The sequence below is a fragment of the Ceratotherium simum genome, chromosome 6, assembly GCF_057802395.1.
Source record: "Ceratotherium simum simum isolate JZ-2026a chromosome 6, ASM5780239v1, whole genome shotgun sequence".
NCBI lineage: Eukaryota > Metazoa > Chordata > Mammalia > Perissodactyla > Rhinocerotidae > Ceratotherium > Ceratotherium simum.
The window spans coordinates 23,125,780-23,144,298 of record NC_141905.1 but is presented as its reverse complement, the minus strand read 5'-3'; the positions used below and the strand labels follow the sequence as shown (position 1 = coordinate 23,144,298).

The 18,519-nt window shown below is 57.7% G+C and overlaps 1 protein-coding gene across 8 annotated transcripts in view; it reads left to right on the top strand.

Annotated features, from left to right (window-relative positions):
• Positions 1-18,519, top strand: part of ZMIZ1 (zinc finger MIZ-type containing 1) — a 236,979-nt gene that overhangs the window by 158,055 nt on the left and 60,405 nt on the right. The window contains exon 1 of one of the 8 annotated variants that reach the window (XM_087431984.1): positions 6,881-6,995. The exons of 5 other annotated variants lie outside the window; for them this stretch is intronic. The gene's annotated coding sequence lies outside the window, so the exon portion shown is untranslated. Of the gene's footprint in view, positions 1-6,880; positions 7,071-7,343; positions 7,839-18,519 lie in introns of those variants that run through there. 2 more of the 8 variants (XM_014784797.2, XM_014784798.2) reach the window with 2 other exon arrangements.

Genomic DNA, 18,519 nt, shown 5'->3' with positions numbered 1-18,519 from the left:
CCAGGAGTCCTGGGTCTGGACCTCGCTCTCCCACTAATTTGCTGACTGGAGGAATCCCTGGCCCCTCTCTGAGCCTCAGTTTTCTCATGTGAAAAATAAGACTTCTGGCTCTTTTCTCCAATGCTAATGAGTTGGTGTTCCAAATGGGCAATCGTGGCTCTGGAGGGACAAGGGCTGGCTGGAACAGGCCGCGCAGGTTTGGGGGCACACTGGGGTTGACTGGTTGCTGGCAGCCTGCAGTCAGCCCTCCCAGCCCCCCAGCCTTGGGCCAGAGTGTGTGTGGCCTTAAATCCTTCCCATCTGAGCCTCATTTCCTTCTCTGCTAAGTGGACAGCATCCTCCTGGGGCCAGCCTGAGCCTTTGTCTGGGGAGCGTCAGGAGTAGAATTCGGCTGTCCCAGCCCAGACAAGAGGTGTGTGCATAACCAGGCAGGCAGACAGGCAGACACCTGCAACAGGAAGGGAAATTGCCTTTCCAACTGCAGGGAGCTTATGTCAGTCCAGCCTGGGGGCTGTCCGGAAGCCCCCTGTCAAAGCTGTGTCCTGGGAGAAGCAATCAAACCCTAGGACTGCTGAGGCATGGACATTCAAGCTGCCGTGGCCATCCCTTCCCTTCAGAGGCGACTCCAGAAATCAATGGGAAGAGATTCATTAGAGGCCGGGTGTGGAACCCCCACCACCTCCGGCAGCCCCTTTGTTAGCCGGCCTGAGCTTCCCGTCTGAACAGGCTGCCTCCACCAAGAAACAACCCAGGTTCTTCCAGATGGCAGGTTGGGGACCTCGTCTCTGGGCGGGCAGGCAGGGGGAACGGAGCACTACTATCCACCCTTCTCACCTAGACTCACTCGTTCAGGCAGCTCGTCCTTGTTTCATTCATACAGCAAATATCACGCATCTGCCCAGCGTATTCGAGATACTCTCGATATAACACATACAAGACAGACAAAAGCCGCCATTGACACGGAGCTTGCCTTCTAGTAAGGGAGGCAGGGTAACAAGAGAAATAATTGAAATACACCAGTCGTAAATGCGGAGGAGAAAGCGAAGTCTGGAAAGAGTAGTGGGAACTGTGAGCCGGGGCTGCAGGTGAGGGCAGTGTGGTGAGGAAGGCTTCCCGGAGAAGGCAGCCACCACGTCACCAGAGGGAAAGCCTGCAGGGGGTGGGAAGCGAGCTGGCTCCCTGGAGAAGAACGTGCCTGGTAAACCCTGAGGGGGCACCTGGGGTATCTCCAGCCAGAAGGGCAGCGAGGCTGCAGCAGAGTAAACCAAGGGGAGGCTGGAAGGAGATGAGGTCAGGGAGTCACGCGGGCCTTGTGGGTGGGTTTATGCACGGACTGAGCCGGAGCCCCTGGAGGACGGGAGGGAAGCGAGGAGGAGGTGCTGCAACTCGGGTTTTCACAGCATCTCCGTGTGACAGGAGCCCAGAGACAAGGCGGCTTCAATAGGAACGTACTGTCTCACAGTCCTGCAGGCCAGAAGTCTGAGATGGAGAGGTCCTGTCAGCAGGCCCATGCTCCCTCTGAAGGCACCAGGGTAGGACCTGTCTCAGGCCTCTCTCCTGGCTTCTGGTAGTTCCCTGGCTTGTGGCAGCATAACTCCAGTCTTCACACGGTGTCTCCCTCTGTGCATGTCTGTCTCTGTGTCCGCTTTCTCATATGGCATTAGATGAGGCCCACCCTAATGACCTCATCTTAATTTCATCATCTGCAAAGCCCTACTTCCAAATAAGGTCACGTTCGCAGGTACTGGGGTTAGGACTTCCACATCTTTTGGGGGGAACGCAGTTCAACACACACCACCACAGCCTCTCAGCCTCTCGAGAAGGATCACTGTTACCTCCTTTGGTCCTGCCTGGTGTGAGGTGGCCTCACTCCTATTTTCCGAAGGAGGCAGCAGTCTGGGAAGCCCAAGTGACTTGTCCAGGGCCACCAGCCAGTCAGTATTGTTTCCTGAGCCTCAGTCTCCAAATCCAGGCATGTCCCCTCCCTCCACAGCTCCTCGGCTAGTGGAGATGTGGCCAGTTCCTGCCTGCCAGCCTCTCTGCCCACAGGACACCCCGCAGACAGCTGGGGGGTATGGCCCCCTTTCCAGCTGAGCAGGTAGAGGGGCAGGCAGCTGTTGAAGACTGAAGCCACCTGAGTGACCATTTTGTGCCTGGTTCCTGGGTTCCCTCTCCCATCCTCTGTCCTCCTTCAGCCTGGCAGGAGGCTTTCCTGGATTCTCGCTAACCTTGCAATTAATAACCTTCTCAGAGGTGCCGAGTGGAAGTGTGCGGCAGGGGTTGGTTTTGTGTTCCTAATGAAATGATTATAAGATTTGGGCAGAGACCAAATACAGACTTCTGGGAATGCAATCTGAGTCTGGGATGAGGTCCCTTCTGGGGGGTAAATCCAGGAAGGGAGGTGGGGTGCAGTGGCAGGAGGAGGAGCCAGGGAGGTCTCATTCTCCACCACGTCCCCGATCCCCGCTCAGGTGGAGCCCCGACCAACCCAAAATGTCAGGTGGATGCTTACAATTGCACAGATACAAAACATGAAGAAGAAACACAAAGAAAGAAAATATTTCAGTCTATGTAATGTGGTATGCTGGAAAGAGTATAAAACAAGAATGCGGGGGGGACACCGCTCTCATCACAGCTCTAAGTTGCTGTGTGACTTTGATGGTCACTCTTCTCTGGACCTTGGAGTCCCATCTGGGGAATATAGTGTGACAGTTACCGGTGCAGACTTTGGAGCCAGATTGCCAAGTAGTTTAAATCCTCCAGCAAGTTGTCTAAACCTCTCTGTGGCTCAGTGTTATCCTCTGTAGAGTGGGAATAATAATCACACTTTATCAGAGAGGGCTGTGGGTGAGGATGGCATGTGGCTACTTGGAAAGTGCCTGGAACCGTGCCTGGCAACCAGGAAGCACCCTGTCACCCTGAGCACTGCATTGTTAAGGAGAGAGGAGATGCCTGGATCCAGCTTCGGGCTCCCAGCTCTGTGTCCCAAGTGGGAGTGTGCCCTCCTGCTGTCCCCTGCGTTGGCTAGGAGCTGAACCTCAATAGTGCCTTCCTTCTTCAAGACTGTACACGGAGAATTGAGGAGGCTGACCAGGGTGAAAGAGGAAAGGGAAAGGAGCAGAGAGAACAGTGTTATCAAAAGGGATTTTGTGCCCTGACCCCTCAGAGGTGGGCAGAAGCTCCAGAAGAAGGTCCCTGAAGGCAGAGCCCATGCACAGGGCTCATGCCTGGTGTAGCTGCCTGAGCCTTCTTGGGGCGGCTGAGCCGGCAGTGAGACAGTTACCCCAGGATGTATGCGTTTCTTTATTGAATGCACTCTGTGCCCTGAACTCCCTTCCATGTGTCCAGAGAAGGACCAGTCCTGAGAAGGCGGAGGCCCAGGCAGCTCCCCGGGCCTGAGCACATGTCTGTCACATTTGCGTGGACACCCACCAGGGGCCTCCCTCTCTACTTCACTCTCCCTCTGAGCCCGCATGGATGACATCTCAGAGTCACTGGGATCTTTGTGAGACCTGCTGAATCAGCAAGCTCTGCTGGAGGAAGATCTAGCTGTGACTCAGACCTGAGTGCCACCTCTTGGGTTCATTGTTCTGCCTCTCCTCAGTCTCAATGGAGGGAGCTGGGCTTTTATATGCCCCAGGCCTCCCACCACACCAAGGCTTGCATGGGAGATGACCCAGCCCTGAGCCTGAAGGCCCAGAGGTGGAGCCACTTTCGACCCCTGGGGGACCTATATCCTAGGTGGCTTTGCTCTTTCTCCCCTTGCTGGCCTGGGCTGGGACTGGGTACAGGAGGCCCATCCCTCTGCAGGCGAGCTGAGGAGCTGTGGAAGAGGGATCTGCACCCTTTAGATCCTGCACCCCAGACTCGACTGTAGCTGTCTCCTCCCCCATGGGCCGGCTGGTCCTGCAGAGGTGGGTTCCGCATGACAGGCTCCGGAGCTGGGTGAAGCATCCTCCCTCCCGCGCGCCCTCCGGAGCGAGCTGCTGCTGCCTTCCCGGCTGCAGTGCTGTGATTTATCGGCGGCTCTTCCTCGCCAGGGCCCACGGCAGGAGGAGTTCAAACACCGGCAAGAAAAGCCACCCGCTATTGATCCCCCCATCAGACTTCCCGAGCGCTCGCGGGCATTCATCAAGGAGTCGGGGCGCCGGGCCGCAGCTCTCCCTTTCTTCTGCCTCCCAAGTCATTCTCCCGGGCTGTGCCCCGCTGGCCGAGGTCACTGGGAGAGCTCGCAGAGTGACTGCGTGCAGAGGTGGAGAGCGGCTTTGTGTGAGGCCCCTTTCCTGTAGATCCTTATCTAGGCAGGCGCCCAGGGGGTGGAGCAGGCCACTTTGGGCCCCAGGCTTTTGAGCTAATCTTTGGGAGTTGGAGAAGTGGAGTTGGAGGGTGGAGTAGGTGGGGAGAAGCCCTTCCGAAGCCGGAACTTGTTGGAGTACCCATACTTCTGTGGACTCAGGGCGTGTAGTATTAATAAGAGCTTGCGAGCCAAGCGGGCCAGAGAGCAGCTTGAATGGGGCTGAGCAGGCCTTGAAATTAGCATGTGAAAATGCCTGGCTTTGGCCAGGGGGCCTTCTGTGTTGGCTGGTGAATGGATGCTTGAAAACAATTTGTTTTCCTAATTACGTAAATCTGCTAGTGGAGAGTATTTATTTATTTATTTATTTATTTATTTATTTTGGCTTACCTGGGGAAAGTCAAAAACTGTTGGTCCCGGGCCTAAAACCCTTAAATAAGCATATTAATGCTCTTCTGCCACCCAGTCGTGGGGCTTCTCCAGGAGTGAGCCCCTGGGAGAGCTGCCAGGTGGGGGAGGGGGCTGGTGAGGCTGTCTTATTAGTTTCAAAGGCAGTGCCGCCAGGTCTGGTGTAAATCTCTGCTCAATTCCAGTCCAAATTCTGGTTCAACCTACAGGAATGGTTTTTCTGAACTCAGTGCCTGGGGCTGGCCACATAGTACCAACATGTACAGGTTATTTCAGGAATGGACCTGGAAGTTCCAAACATTTGGGTCTTTTGGTAGCTCAGAAGGCACTAAGGATCAGATTGATACTGTGAACTATCATTGCACAGAACTTCTGGGAGGGGAGGATCCAGGAGACCACTATTCTGGTTATTTGAGGTCTTGGCTGTTTGGATTCTGTATAATCGAGGTTTGAGCCCTGACATTGTCTTAAAACCAGATTAATGTTAGAAGCCGGGGCTCAGTGACATCCGTCTCAGCGTTTTCTTCTGAAAAGTGGGCCAACTTGTCATGCCCCATCTGTTTCTGGGTGTCACTGGCTGAGCACTGGGCTTTAGGGTGTGTTGTCTAGGGGATCTGCAATGGAGACTGGGCCAACCAAAGAATGGAAGATGGGAGAGTCTTCACTGGCTCCCAGGGCTCTTCCCTCGTGGGATCCCAAACCCCCATGGGGCTGCTTGGGAGGCAGGGCGCCCAATGAATGCCTCTGTAAATAAATGACTGTCTCCAAAGAAGCCATTATAACCTAAGATGAAGGAAGGCTCCTTGGAGGAGGTGAGACTGAGCAGAGCCTGGAATTTGTGCAGATCAGAGAAGTCCTTCCCCTGGCTGCCCCGGGGTTGGGCCCACAGGAAGGGGATGCCAGTTAATCTCTCTTGCAGGAAGCTAGTTCTTGTCCAAAAGGCAGCAAGTTATGAAGTATGAATTAATCCATTTAACTGGCTCCTCGAGGGAAGGCCTGTGACAACTGCATTTCCAAATGCCATCCCTGAAAGTGAGATTTCAAGTGGCAATGGGTGGGATTAGAGCCTGCTAATGATTTATGTCAAACAAGGAGCAAGAACATATTTTCTAGATAAGTGATTTGTCTCCGCCACTTCCAGGGCGGGCAGTAGGACAGACAGGAAGGTTTCGCCGCCAGCCAGAGGCTCAGACTGAAAGGCCAGGGGTAGGTAATCCGGGAACGAAGTCCAGAGAAGCAACGTCAAAGGCTAGTGGACCTGGTCAATTCCCTGTGAGGGTAAAGAGAGCAGTGCACAGCCGTCCAATATAGAGATTTAATGACAGTTCTGGCTCCCTTTCTTTAGGATGAATGATGGGGCCCCACTTACCTTACTAATTGTTTGGGGCAGTTAGGTCACCATTCAAGAAACTTTCACTGGCAGGTGGGCGGGGCTGGGGGAGAGAGCTATAAGATATAGTTTCTCCCCAGAGGGGGATGGTGATGGGAAGTGCCCACGAAAGAGGGAGGAGCGCAGAGCTCTTTGGGGTAGGGCAGCGGGTGGGCTTCCAGAGGTGTCTGCGGGGCGGAGGGGTGGAGAGGGGGCAAGCTCAGTTCAGCACCAGGAGCACTTGCGACAGACAGGCTGGAAGGAAGAGGCCGCGGCCACCACAGGATGCAGTGTCAGGAAGGCAGCAGCTCCCGGGGCGGGGCAGGGCCGCGCGAAGCAGCCGCCCCCGGCTTCCCTAGCGCTGCTGGCTCCAAGGCACAGGAACTCCCAGAAGTCGGGGAGCTCGAGCTTACGTGCGCCCGCTCACCCTGCCCTGGGCCCCGCGCTCTGGGAATCCCAGGGGTGGCAGGGGCCCCTGTGCCAGGGAAGATGCCAGACCGCCTGCCTTCTCTGCCCTCTAACCTGTTCCGAAAATCCTTTAAACCTAGGTCGCAATCCGGATGCCCCAGTCCTGCCCCGCCCGCTCCCCTCCCCCCGGCCGAGGCCGCCTCCAGGCCAGCTCTCTCCTCCGCCCCACCCTGCCGTGGACCCTCATTAGCATGACCCCTTTGGAGGATTCGCTGGGGCGGGGGGCGGGAGACACCCGAAGTCATCTCCCTCTTCGCCTTCCCGGCGGCCCCCTCGGGCGACAGCGCTCCGGGAGACCCACTCGCACAAGTGTTGCTTCCAATTAATTGCCTAGGCGGGGGAGGGAAGGGGGCCTGGTCGCCGCCCCCGCCCGGAGGCTGGAGCGCCGCTGGTCTGGTCGTGCGTTCGCTCGGCGGCGGCGTGCATCAGCACCACCCCTGCGTGCAAGTTTGAAATGTGAGCTGCCTCCGATTCATACTCGCTCGCGCTCCCTCGCAGCAAAGTGGCTGGGCCGACTGTCTGCGCGCGCTAGTGAGTGCGGGCGGCTGGCTGGGGGGCGGGGGTGCGGACGGCTAGGCTCGCGGGGCGGGGAGGGCGCGCGCGAGCCGGGGCTCCCTGGAGACGCCGAGGCAGGTCTGCTAGCCTTTCATCTTCCTCTCGCGCTCCTCCTCTTCCTTCCCCTCCCCCCGCCGCGGCGCGCCAGGCCTCCCCCGAGCCCCCAGCCCCACGCGGGCGCACGCCGGGTGGGTGGTCGCGGCGGCCGGGTCCTGGCGCGCGGTGCGGGGCACGGGCCGTGTAAGTTTCGCTGGCGCGCCCCGTGAGCCCCCGCCCCCCGCGCGCCCCCGGCCCATCCCCGTCCCCGGAGGACTGTCGCTTGCGCCCGGGCGCGCGGCTGGCTGCCTCCTCGGCGGTGGCGGCGGCGGCCCCATTAGCGGAGCCTCCGCCTGTGATTGGCTTCGCCCGGGAAGCTGGAGACGGGCGATGAATAATTGATGTGTGCGGTGCGGTAGCCGGACGGCGGCGGCGGTGGCGGGCAGCAGCGAGCGGGAGAGCGGGAGCCGGAGCGCCCTCGGAGCGGGCAGCGCGGAGCGAGCGGGCACCGGAGCCGCCCGGGCCCCCGCGCCGCCGCCGCCGCCGCCCGGGCGCGGAGCAGGGATGCAGGCGGCGCCCGCTGCCTGCGCGCAGCCTTTGTTTGGTGCCGGCTGAACCCTGCCCGGAGGCGCTCTCCGCGGCTGCCCCTGGCCGGCCCCCAGCCCCCTGCGGGTGCCAGGGCGGGACCGCAGCCGGTGTAACTTCTAGGTAAGTGCGGGGCTGGAGGGGTCGGCCCCGGGGCGCCCGCGGGCCGGGCCCGGGCTCCCTCCGGGCGCGGGGGTGAGTGTGCGTGCCTGTGTGTGACAGAAGAGGGCCAGTGCATTGTGGGTAGCGCCGTGTGTTGCATGGTGTCAGCCCGAGGCTTGGCCGCGAGAGTGGCACCGGCGTGCACCGGGCCCTTTTTGTGCGCCCATAGAGGGGGCCCTCATTTCTCCTCGGGGCCCGGGGTCAGGGTGCTCCCCCACAGCCCCTCCCCGAAGGTGAAGTGTTGGCTCTCCAGCAGACATCTTACAAGGCTCTGTCCTCGATCGGCTGCTATTGCAAAAATAAGAATCGGCCAGGAAGCCTTGGGCGGAGGCAGCGGCCGAGGGTCCTTAACTTCAAGCTGCTTCTTTGTCAGGATACAGCCCTAATGCTGAAAGCGCCCAGAGACCCCCATGGGCGCTGGTGATGCCACCATTGCGGCAGGGTGCCCTTCGGAGAGGTGGTGGGTGTAGAATAGACTTCAGACAAATGTTTGCAGGGAAACTGGCTGAAGGAGGAGAAAAGAGATGGCTTTGCACTGAAGGGCAGTAAGGCGCCTTTCTGGGGGTGCCTGACACCAGGCTGACGATCTTGTTTAAGACCTTGGAGAGTGGGTTTCTCAGAGCACTGTCAGGGCTAAAGGGAGGTTCTGGTGGTCCCGAGCACGTGGTTTTGGTGTTGGAGTCTTACAAGCCTTGATGCCTAGGGCACTAGATAGGTCCCAATTCTTGGGTCCAACTGGAAGCCAGCTTGGGAGAGATTGGGAGAGGTCAGCGCTGTGACTTTCCCAACCGTAACCTTTTGCACCAGTGGAGGGAGGTGGCACCTCCTTAGATGGGCTTCAGGAGACCTTCATTCTCAGGGTGGGGGCCTGGGTCCCCTGCTCTTGACCATCAGGCTGGACTACCAGATGGGCACTGGGCATGGCTGGTGGCTTCTCCAGCAAGAAGGTTTGTGAGGCATCTGGCAAGGAGTTGGTGCCAGAGTGCTTCTTAATGCCCCTCCTTGAGAGTGGGCCAGAAATCTGGCTGGAGAGTGAGTTGGAGTGGGCAAACTGGTGCCACCCTGAAATCAGGGTGACCCCAGAGGGTGGGTAGAGACTCAGGCCCCTGCAGTTCTGGGTCTCTAGGCATGAAGCTCATCTCCCATCCACTACAGAGCAAAAGATCCTGTCCCACGGTGGGGGGCAGGGAGGAATGGTGAGTCTTGGAGTCCACGTGGCTACTGAAAAGCCTGTTCCCCTTTTCTGTGTATTAGCCAGGCAATGACTACCCCCCAACTAGCTGTATTCAAGTCCCCTGAGCTATTTTTACCCTGAACTTCCTTAGTGAGAAACCACCAAACAGCAATGCTTTGGTGAGAATCTGGGACTTTACCGGAAGCAGCAGCCTGCATAGAGTTTGAGACTTGCTTCATAATGCTGTCTCTGCTCCCCTGCACAGCCTCGCCATTGACCAGAGCCCATCACCTCTCTCTCTCGCCTCTTAGTTCTCACCACAGCCTGTGCACTCAGGGACTTGGAAGCCCCAGTTTCAGATGGGAAAACTGATGTGCCTGAGACCACCCAGTAGGTGACGGAGGAAGCCAGTCATAGCTCCGCCTGGAGCAAGGCCTTGACTGAGCTGCTTAAAGGCAGGGTCCATATGTTTCTCATCACCGTATACTCCGGTGCCAACCAGAGTGCCCGGCAGGTGGTAGGTGCTCCAACTGCTGAGTGACTTCGTGAGCAGCAAGCTGGTCAGATGCTGCTTTCCCTGTTGGAGTAGTGCGGTGATGGAGGGACTGAGAGAGTGCTTCTGGATTTATGTCAGTGTTGGCTGAGCACAAAGCAGTGAGGCCATGCTCAGCCTCTAGGAACTCTAAGATGAGTCCCTAGTCTGGTGTCAGCCGGTCAGACTGAGATTGGCACTCCCACAGATGTTCAACCAGAGTCCTCCCTGGGAGCTTCCTGATGGCTCTTTCTGGATCACGCCTCAGGGAGTAAGGATGGCAGAGCTGCGTCTAGAACTGCGCCATCCGGTATGGTGGCCACTAGCCATGTGCGGCTGTTTATAAATTTAAATTAATTAAAAGTAAAAGTTCAGTTTCTCATCCACGTTTCAAATGCTCAACAGCCCCATGTGGCTAGTGGCTACCAGATTAGGCAGCCCAGATTATAGAACATTTCCACTGTGGCAGAAAGTTCCATTGGACAGCTCTGGCCAGAAGGTTGGAGATTTAGGACAGGAGTGAGATGAGGACGCTAGTCCAGAGCCCACTGGTGTGATGGTGCGGGATGTGACAGCCTCCCAGTGAGGGAGTATAGACAAGCCAGGCGCTCCCATTGAGCGTAGGAAAAAGCTGAGGTTCCGTTTTGCTCAAGGTCACCCAGCGAGTGGCATGAGCCCCAGGTCTCTGACTCCTCGGCCGGTGCTCTGCCCTCCAGCAGAAGTCAGCCAGGGGGCAAGGGTGGGCAGCGGTCCCAGGAGCAGCCTCAGACCTCCCTGAGGACCATCTTGATGCCCGGTAGGCGTCAGTCTTTGTGGAGTCATCCATCGATTGGGCGGGGGAGCCAGCTCAGCCTTGGGTCCCCAGGAACAGAGAGTTCTGTGCTGGCAGAGCTAGAAGGAGAGGGAGAGAGGCTCTCTGAGCGAGGGAGGTGTTTACCTTGATCAGTGCAGCTTTGGTCCCGAGGGAGTTGCTGGCTCCCCTCTTCTCCACAGGGAAGGACCCCGGCAGTGGGCCCGTGGCCAGGTTCGTTAGCACCACCCCAGGGAGAGGTGTGCAGGCCCCAGCCCAAGGTGGAGAAGAATTCTGAGAGGTTTGGCTGGCACAAGATGCCCCTTGCTCCCTCCCTGCCAGGACCAGCTTCCCCTCATGTCACAGGGCATTCACTATGCCACACTTGCCCCGGCTTCCCCCAGAAGCCTCAGCTGCAGGAGGAAACTCTCCCAGGGCCTGGCAGAGAAGCAGCAGCCTCATGAGGGAGCCTGCTCAGGGAAAAACAAGGCCCCTACCCTCCAAGCACTTCCAGCTTCTCAGGGAGCTCCCAGGCCACTAACCACAGGCAGGAAAGGCTAGTCAGTCCATGGCCCAGAGGGGTGAAGGGACTTCCCGCCCCAAGGTCACACAGCAGGGCGGGCCTGGGATGGAGCTAATGCCCTCTCACAGTCCCTTGCAAGTCCCAGTCTGCCATTTTGAACTTGAGGTTTATGTAAGATTTAATTGTGCCTTGCTTCAGTTTCCTGCTCCAGCCCTGAGGTGAGGTCACTTTGTCTCTGGCCATGTCCCTTTGTCCTGAGGTGCCCCCCTCCTCCCAGCATTAGGCCTTGCTGCAGCCTCCAGCTCCCTGTGGCTCTGAGCTGACTGAAGGAAGAGGTCTGGAAAGGGGTGGCTCTCTGCCAGGGAGCCCAGCATACCTGGAAGGGGGTCTTCAAGGCCCATCCAGGGGAGCCTAAAGGATGAGAGGAGCTTTGGCAACACTCCCAGGTTCCCAGTCCCCTGGAATGAGGTAGGGGCCGTGCTCACTTTCCCTCCAGCCAGGTGGGCTGCCCACAGCACTCTTGTTCCCCAGGGTCTGATGTGCTGTGTGTCCTTCAGAACTGACTGGCAGAGCCAGGCCCTGACCTTGCTGCCCAGACCATTAGGCTGGCCTGCCAGGCAGTCTGCCGCCCTCCTGCCCAAGCAGGCTCAGGAAGTGGGCCCCGTTCCTCCCTCTGTAGCCCCAGCCATGGCACGGACTTCCTCTTGGAGCCAGCTGCAGGGGCTTCTCCGGGCCTCCGCGACCCTGCTGGGTTCTCCTACCAGCCCTCCTGCCTACCTGTGGGCTGAGGCCAGGCCTTACTAGTGCCCCTTCCCCGGGCCAGTAGTGGGTGCTTCATGCATGTTTGGTGAATGAAGAAGAGGGTCTTTATCTGGGACACCCACATTCCCGGAGGCTGACACTCCCCAATCACCTTGCAGATTCGGTAGTTCTGGGGTAGGGCCCAGCCTCTGATTTAGCGTTGGTTTTGTTAAACTCCCTCAGATAATTCTGATACTGTTCATGGAAACATGGCTCCCAGGGCCTAGCCCTCGAGTGATCTTATCTATGATCTGGTGCCAAATTAGTGTGTGACCTTTGGCAAGTCGCTTCCCCTCTGGGGGCCTCTGTTCTCATCTCTGTACTAAGAATGTTCCTCTGTGTCTCATCTCTAAAAGGTAGACTCCACTTCAGGAGTTCTACTACTAGTCTTATGCTCGAGGGGGGTGTGTGTGTGGGAGGCAGACAAAAGACAGAAAGAGGCTTGGCGCTGCCCTTGGGGGCTACCACCGGCATCTGAGGATGCAGTGAGAAATACAAAGGTGCCCCAGGGCGACGAGAATTGAATGAATAGAGGCCTATGCTCACACCCTAAGAGCTGTAGAAGGAAGAGGTGGAGATGGTGACTTCGGAGCCAGAGTAGCCTGAAACTCTTCCCAGGTCGAACTTGATGTTGGACATGCGCAGGATTTGGGTCTTGGGCGAGAAGGGGAATGAATGTCAGGTGGGAGAACTAATAGTACAAAGGCATGTTAGAAGAAGGGAGTATGTCCTTCCAGATGAAGCAGCGGAGGTGAGCGGGGGAAGTGGAGCCATTGCTGAAACTGTGGTGGGTAGCACAGATTTTATCCGTGGGACAGTAGGGAGCCATTGAAGGCTTTGGAGCCACAGAGGCCACTGGGACTCCCAGGGCTTCCAGGAGCAGGGATGCTGCTGAGTTGCAGGCAGGAATCCAGGCAGGGGTGTAGGGGAGCTGTTCGAGGTCGGAGTTCTGCTGAGAGAATGTCCCTGCCTCTGCTGACGCAATGGAAAGCCTCGTCTTGATGCAGGGTTCCTGTTTGTGGTTGCCCGTGGTGGGGGGCGAGGGCAGCCAGCTCTCCTTCTGAGGAGCTCCGGGAACTTGGTGGAACTTGTCCAGACCTCCCCTCGGCTCCCTCTGCCCTCTCCTGGAAAAAAGAGAGCCGTGTTTGTGGAGTCTGTCCCCAGTCCCTCGGGGGGGTTAGAGCAGGCCTGGGAGGTTTTAAATCAATGTGGGCAATTCCCTGGGGCTGGGACTGGAGGGGCCAAGTGACAGGGCACAGCCTCTGGGCTTGCGGAGTTTGGTCTCACACCCTCCCAGAGCCTCCTGGTCAGAGCCTGAGGTGGCTGGAGATTTACAGGCACCCTTTCCACATCCCGAGAGTGTAATCCCAAGGTTGGCGGATTCCCAGTGTGCACAGAAGATTTAACAGGGTCTGTTTCAGCTCCTACGTGTGGGAGGGAGGGCTGTGAAAAATGGAGGGGCATGTTTCAGAGGGGAGGGAAAAAAGAGCCCTTCTTTCTATCTCCTCTCCGTCGCTGCTTCCAGGCCCAGCTCAATTGTCAGCACCCAGGAGGCCTTCCCTGGTCCCCTGCCCCCAGCACTCATGCAGACATGGACCCTGTCCCCTAGCAGTCCTTTTCAGTCCTTTGTACGTCCAGGACCCGCAACCTTAGGTCAGTCTGTTTTACGTGGTCACTGGCCTACCCAGGCGTTGGCACCGCCAGGTTGTGAGGTACAGGATGGGACACCCATCCCTTGTATCAGTGTTGATAAGTATCTGTTAAATGACCAGCCCAGGTCACAGGTGGGTCACAGCAAAGGCAGTTACCCCGGAAGAAATGGAGACACCCGAGGTCTTGGCCCAGCTCTGGCTTTTCAAGGTGAATGTGTGACGTGTGGCCGCCCTCGTCCTTCATGGGGACCCCGCCTGTAGGAAGAAGCACTGGATTTACTGTGCTGTCCTATAAACGGCTGCTAGCCACATGTGTCTATTTAAATGTGTATTAGTGAAAATTAAATGAAATTAAATTTTCATTTCCTCAGTCACACTAGCCACATTTCAAGTTCTCACTAGCCCCATGGGGCTAGTGGCTCCTGTATAGGGCAGTGACTGAACATTTCCATTATCGCAGAAAGTTCTCTAAGGGCCCTTGTAGCTCTGTCGTCGTGGTTCTGTAGGGAGGCAGGGTCCCTGGGCCTGAAAGATGCAGGATTCTGCCTGCCTTCCTGTTAGCAGCTCCAGAGGCTGCTCCTGCCCCCCACCCCGTGCCCTGGCCCCTGGACTTCCCCCCTGTCCTTTCTGTGAAACACAGGGCCCCCGAAGGACCGCCGTGCCCCACCCCTCCCGAGGCTCTTAAAATGGGGCCACCCAGTGTCCTTCCCAAGACAGTGTCGGGGAGTAATTATGAAACCCACATCTGTCGTTTACTGGGTGGCTTTGGGCGAGTCACCTACCTTCTCTAAGCCTCTGTTTCCTCATTAATCAAATAGAGCTGCTGGTACCTGCCTCTGGCTGGCAGGGCTGCAGGGGGGAGTCAAGGAGATGGGCTGGAAGCGCTCAGCTCAGATCTGACACGTAGTAATTGCTCAGTAAGTGGCAGCTCTCATCACTATCCAGTTGACTTAATTCCCTCACAGCATACGTTTAGCTCCCAAACCAGCAGGGCTTTTGGTTTCTCTTGAGTTCCCGAGCCCAAGAGACTGGGTCCTTTCTTGTCCCAGTGCCACCTTGGGGCTCAGTTTCCTTGTCTGTAACATGCTCCTCGTACTGTGTGTTGTGACTGGAGAGACTTTGCCATGCAGTGTAGAGAGCGGGGCCATCCCAGAGTTCATCCCGCCTCCTGAGTGACCGCTGTGACAGGAGACTGGAGAAGGCCAGGGTGGGGGAATGTGCCTGTCGCTTGTTCTGTCCTGAGGAGAAACTGTAGGCTGTCCCCCACTGGCAGCCGTCTGGGAGGGCCCAGTGTGTGTCCTAGCTTTGGAGGAAGTGTGCCTGGGCCAGCACACGCACCCACTTTCATTTCCCTCTTGGGGAAGGAGCTGTAAGTCTACACCTTGGGCTCCTGAAGCCCTCGAGTGACTTGCACAAGAATCTCTCCCCTCTGAGGTCCACCGATAGTGCGTTGGGGTCCGTGAGCATTTCTGGGCAGAGGTCTGTGAGCCATGCCACGTTGCAGCAGCTCTTGAGGCCCCAGCAGCGCTGAAGAAGGTAGGCTCATGGGGTAAGTTTGTGGGTCCAGGCCTGGCTTCCAGCTGTCCAAGGGCTCCAAGAAAAGGCATTCAGCAAAAGGAAATGCTAGGAGTTGGCGGGGGGGTCCCAGGAGCCAGCGCGCTGCTTCATCTCACACCCTAGGCCTTGACACCCACTTGCTTGGTGCTGGGCTCCAAGAGGCTGAGCAGCACTCAGGCCTGGTGTTGAGGAGCGGGCAATAGTCTCGGAAAACAGACTTCGTGCAGGGAGAGTGCAGGGGCAGCTGGGGCTGGGAGGCCGGGCCAAGGGGCATCCCAGAGATTTTTGGAGGTGAGGGCTAGGCATTCCCAGGGAGGGTTCCCCTCACATGGGTATGGGGGGGTTCTAGGTGGGGAGGGCAGGGCTCTCCCGTGGCTCCCCCCTGTTAGGGGCTGGAGGCCCTTACCCCTTGGAGGTCCCCAGTGCTCATCAGCATCTCTCCCCCTCCTCTCCTGTCCTCACCACACGATGGACTCTAACCTCTCCAAGCCTCAGTTTTTTCACCTGTAAAATGGGGGAATAGTACTCATCTCCTAGGGCTGTGGGAGGATTAAAGAGTATATTGCAGCTATAGCTTTGAACACATTGCAAGGACCTAGTCAGCCATGAATAAATATTAGGTGTCCTTGCTGCTCTGTCATTGTCTCCTTGTCCTCATGCAAGGCCTGTTCCTGTTCCTCTGGGGACACCTCCTCCTGCTTCCCTGCCTCATCATCCTCCATGGCAGCCCAAGCCTATCTGAATGCTCCCCACCTGCACCTGCCCATGCGCAGGTGCCTTTCCTCCAGCACAAGCCCTGAGCTGGAAGAACGTGCAGAATGCCCGAGAAATCCTGGAGCCAACAGCCCCCGCCTCCCTGCTAGGACCCCAAGAACCCTTGGTGGGGAGCTCAGGGCTCCCTCAGTGTCTGCTGAGAGAAGCTGTGGCTTCCCTGCAGGGCGTTGGCACAGCGTGTGTAACCCTCAGGTATGTCTGTTCTTGATTTGCCAGTGACAGGCCCCGAAAGCTCCTGGGCAGTCCTGGGGATGCCCTGGAGGGAGCACAAACACCACTGTCCTGGGGGCTCAGGGCAGCGCCTCCCAGAGCAGAGAAGCTCCCTACACCTCACTGGACCCAGGACAGCCTTAACCACTGGATCTCTAGTGACTTGAGTGCCTCCTCCCTGTCCCTGGGTGGCAGCCCAGCCCAGGGAGGGGGCACCCAGAGGTCCACATCAGGCCAGGGAAAGGGGCAAGGGCCAAGCATTGCTTCCCTTTGTGAGCGCAGGCTCCATCTGTGCAGGCCACTTGGACCCTTGAAACAGGGAGGGGTCCTCCACCCTCTTGGTGCCACTGCCCAAAGGCACCAGTGAGCAGCGGCGTTCCTGGTGGGCAGGATCCTGCTGGGGAAGAGGGAGTGTCACCACTTGGCTCCCCTCCTGCACCCCCTCCCACCCCCATGGTGAGCCAGGCCCCGCAGCCCGCCCACCCTGCCCGGAATGAAGCCTCCCCAACATTGGGCCTGTCAGGGGCTGATAATCCTCTCAGAGCTTTGGGTGGTGGTGTACCTTCTTTAAGAAATATGTTCCATGACCTGGATGAGATCTTTGTCCTCAGGATACAGCCTCTGCAATGGAGATTTCTTCCTGGGTTGTGGCTTCCTGATTGCCCCCTCTTCTCTCCTAGGGGCACGGGCTGCCCCCATGGTGCCCTGTGGGCTCTTGCCCAGACAGAACCCAGCCTCTGGCCGGGCCTGGTGTGAGCCGGCTTCCCTGGGCACCTCCCTAGTCTTACCTGCAGCTTTGCTGGCACCCCCACCCAGGTGATCTGGAGCTCGAGGTTTCCCTCTGCCACCTGAGTTGCCTCTTCTATAAAATGGGGGCACCCTCACCTCACAGGCCTGATGTAACAGCAGGAGCTACTGAGTGAGCGAGGCATGGATGTGCGCCCTCCATGCTTGTGTGCTTGCTGGTGGTCACGCCTGTGACCCTGCCGGCTCGCCATACTGTAATTACAGTGCTCGGGCCAGTGCTGCGTCTGTGCGGGAATACTGTATTTCTTCAAGTTCATGGCTACAGCTCATTTGAGTTTGTCTCTTTTGTCCAAATGGGCAAAAAGTACACACTAATATATTTTGAATGAGTGAATGAACAAATAAAGAGCTGGCTCTGGGTGGGACAGTGTGGGGAATGTGAAGAAAGACAGGGTCCCTGCCCTCTGGGAGCTTAGAGTCCCCAAGTGGAGCTGTCAGAGCTGGAAGGCACTGGATGTGCAGGGCCATGCCTGTGCCTGGGAGTGAAGTGGGGGTGAGCCTGTTGTGTGGGGGGGTGTTGGAGATAGAAGTATAAGATGGAACCTTTGAAAATGTTACGTGGGCTTTGCATCTGTGCACGTACATCACGTGTCCGTGCAGCTGAGCATGCGTGTGTCCATGTGGACGTGTAGGGGACATTTACAAGTTGAATGATAGTTGGATGAGTGTATATGGTGGTGTTCTTGTGGGTGTGTGCAGATTTGTGAACGCGGGGTGTTGGGAGTGTCTGTGATGTGGGAGGGGCACATTGGGAGCCAGGTGGTGTATGTGTGTAAGTGTTAACACGTCCTGATCCCTTTGGGGCATGCAGGCACCCACACCATCCCTGCCCTGCCCCCTGCCTGTGCTGGGCAGCCCCTGCACTTACCAGTTGTGTGACCCTAGGAAGGTTACTGAAGCTCTGCAAGGCCTCAACCTCCGCATCCGTAAATAGGGATGATAACAGCAGAGACCTCGAAATTGCTGTGTGGCCCCACTGAGTCTGCGGGCCTGGCACAAAGGATGCACTTCATAAATGTTAGTGTCATCGTGCTAGGGTAGGAGGGATGGTCCCCTGACTGGCCTGAAGGCCCAGGACTCCAGAAAGGGGTCCCAGGACAAAGGCGGTCTCTGTGCCTGGCCTTGCCCTTAGCCCACTCAAACCAGACAGCAGACCTGGAGTTCTGAGAGGGGGCTCACCGTGAGGCTGGACATTTCTAGGGACATTGTTCACCCCGAGAGATGGCCAAGGGCATCTGGCCCAGTGGCCCGCCTCACTGCACCACTCCAGTGACTCGGGGAGGGGCCGGAAGGCTTGCTGGATCTGACCCCGGAAGGCCTGTCCCACCCTCGGGAAGATGACTTTGGACCCTCCCAGAGCTTCAGGAAAGGGTGTTCCATGGCTTCCTGGGGAAATCAGCCCTGGCTCTCCAGAGCTTCCCCTCTGTCTGTCTCAGGGGTGGCAGAAGAATTCTGTGGATAGTCTCAGAGCTACCTGCGGAGAGGGACTTTTCAGATGGTTGGCATATCAGAGCACTGTAGAGCCGGGAGGCCGCCTGCATTCTACTCACGAGAAGTCACTCGCCTCCCAGGGCCCCTGCTTTCCCCATCTGAAAAATGGGCTTGTTGATTCCTGTTCTACTTAGCACTGGGATTGAAGGCCCCAGGGCAGCCTGGGTCTCTGAGCTCTCAGCCCTGTCTCAGGCCCAGCCGCCTGGGCAGGGACCAGTGGGATCCCTCAGTGGCCTGGCTCCCTCTCCAGCCGGCCCTGCTTCTTCCCGCTGAGGCTCGGCATCCTGCCCCTGCTCTCTGAGCTCACCTGGGCCACTCTTCCCCTTGGGGA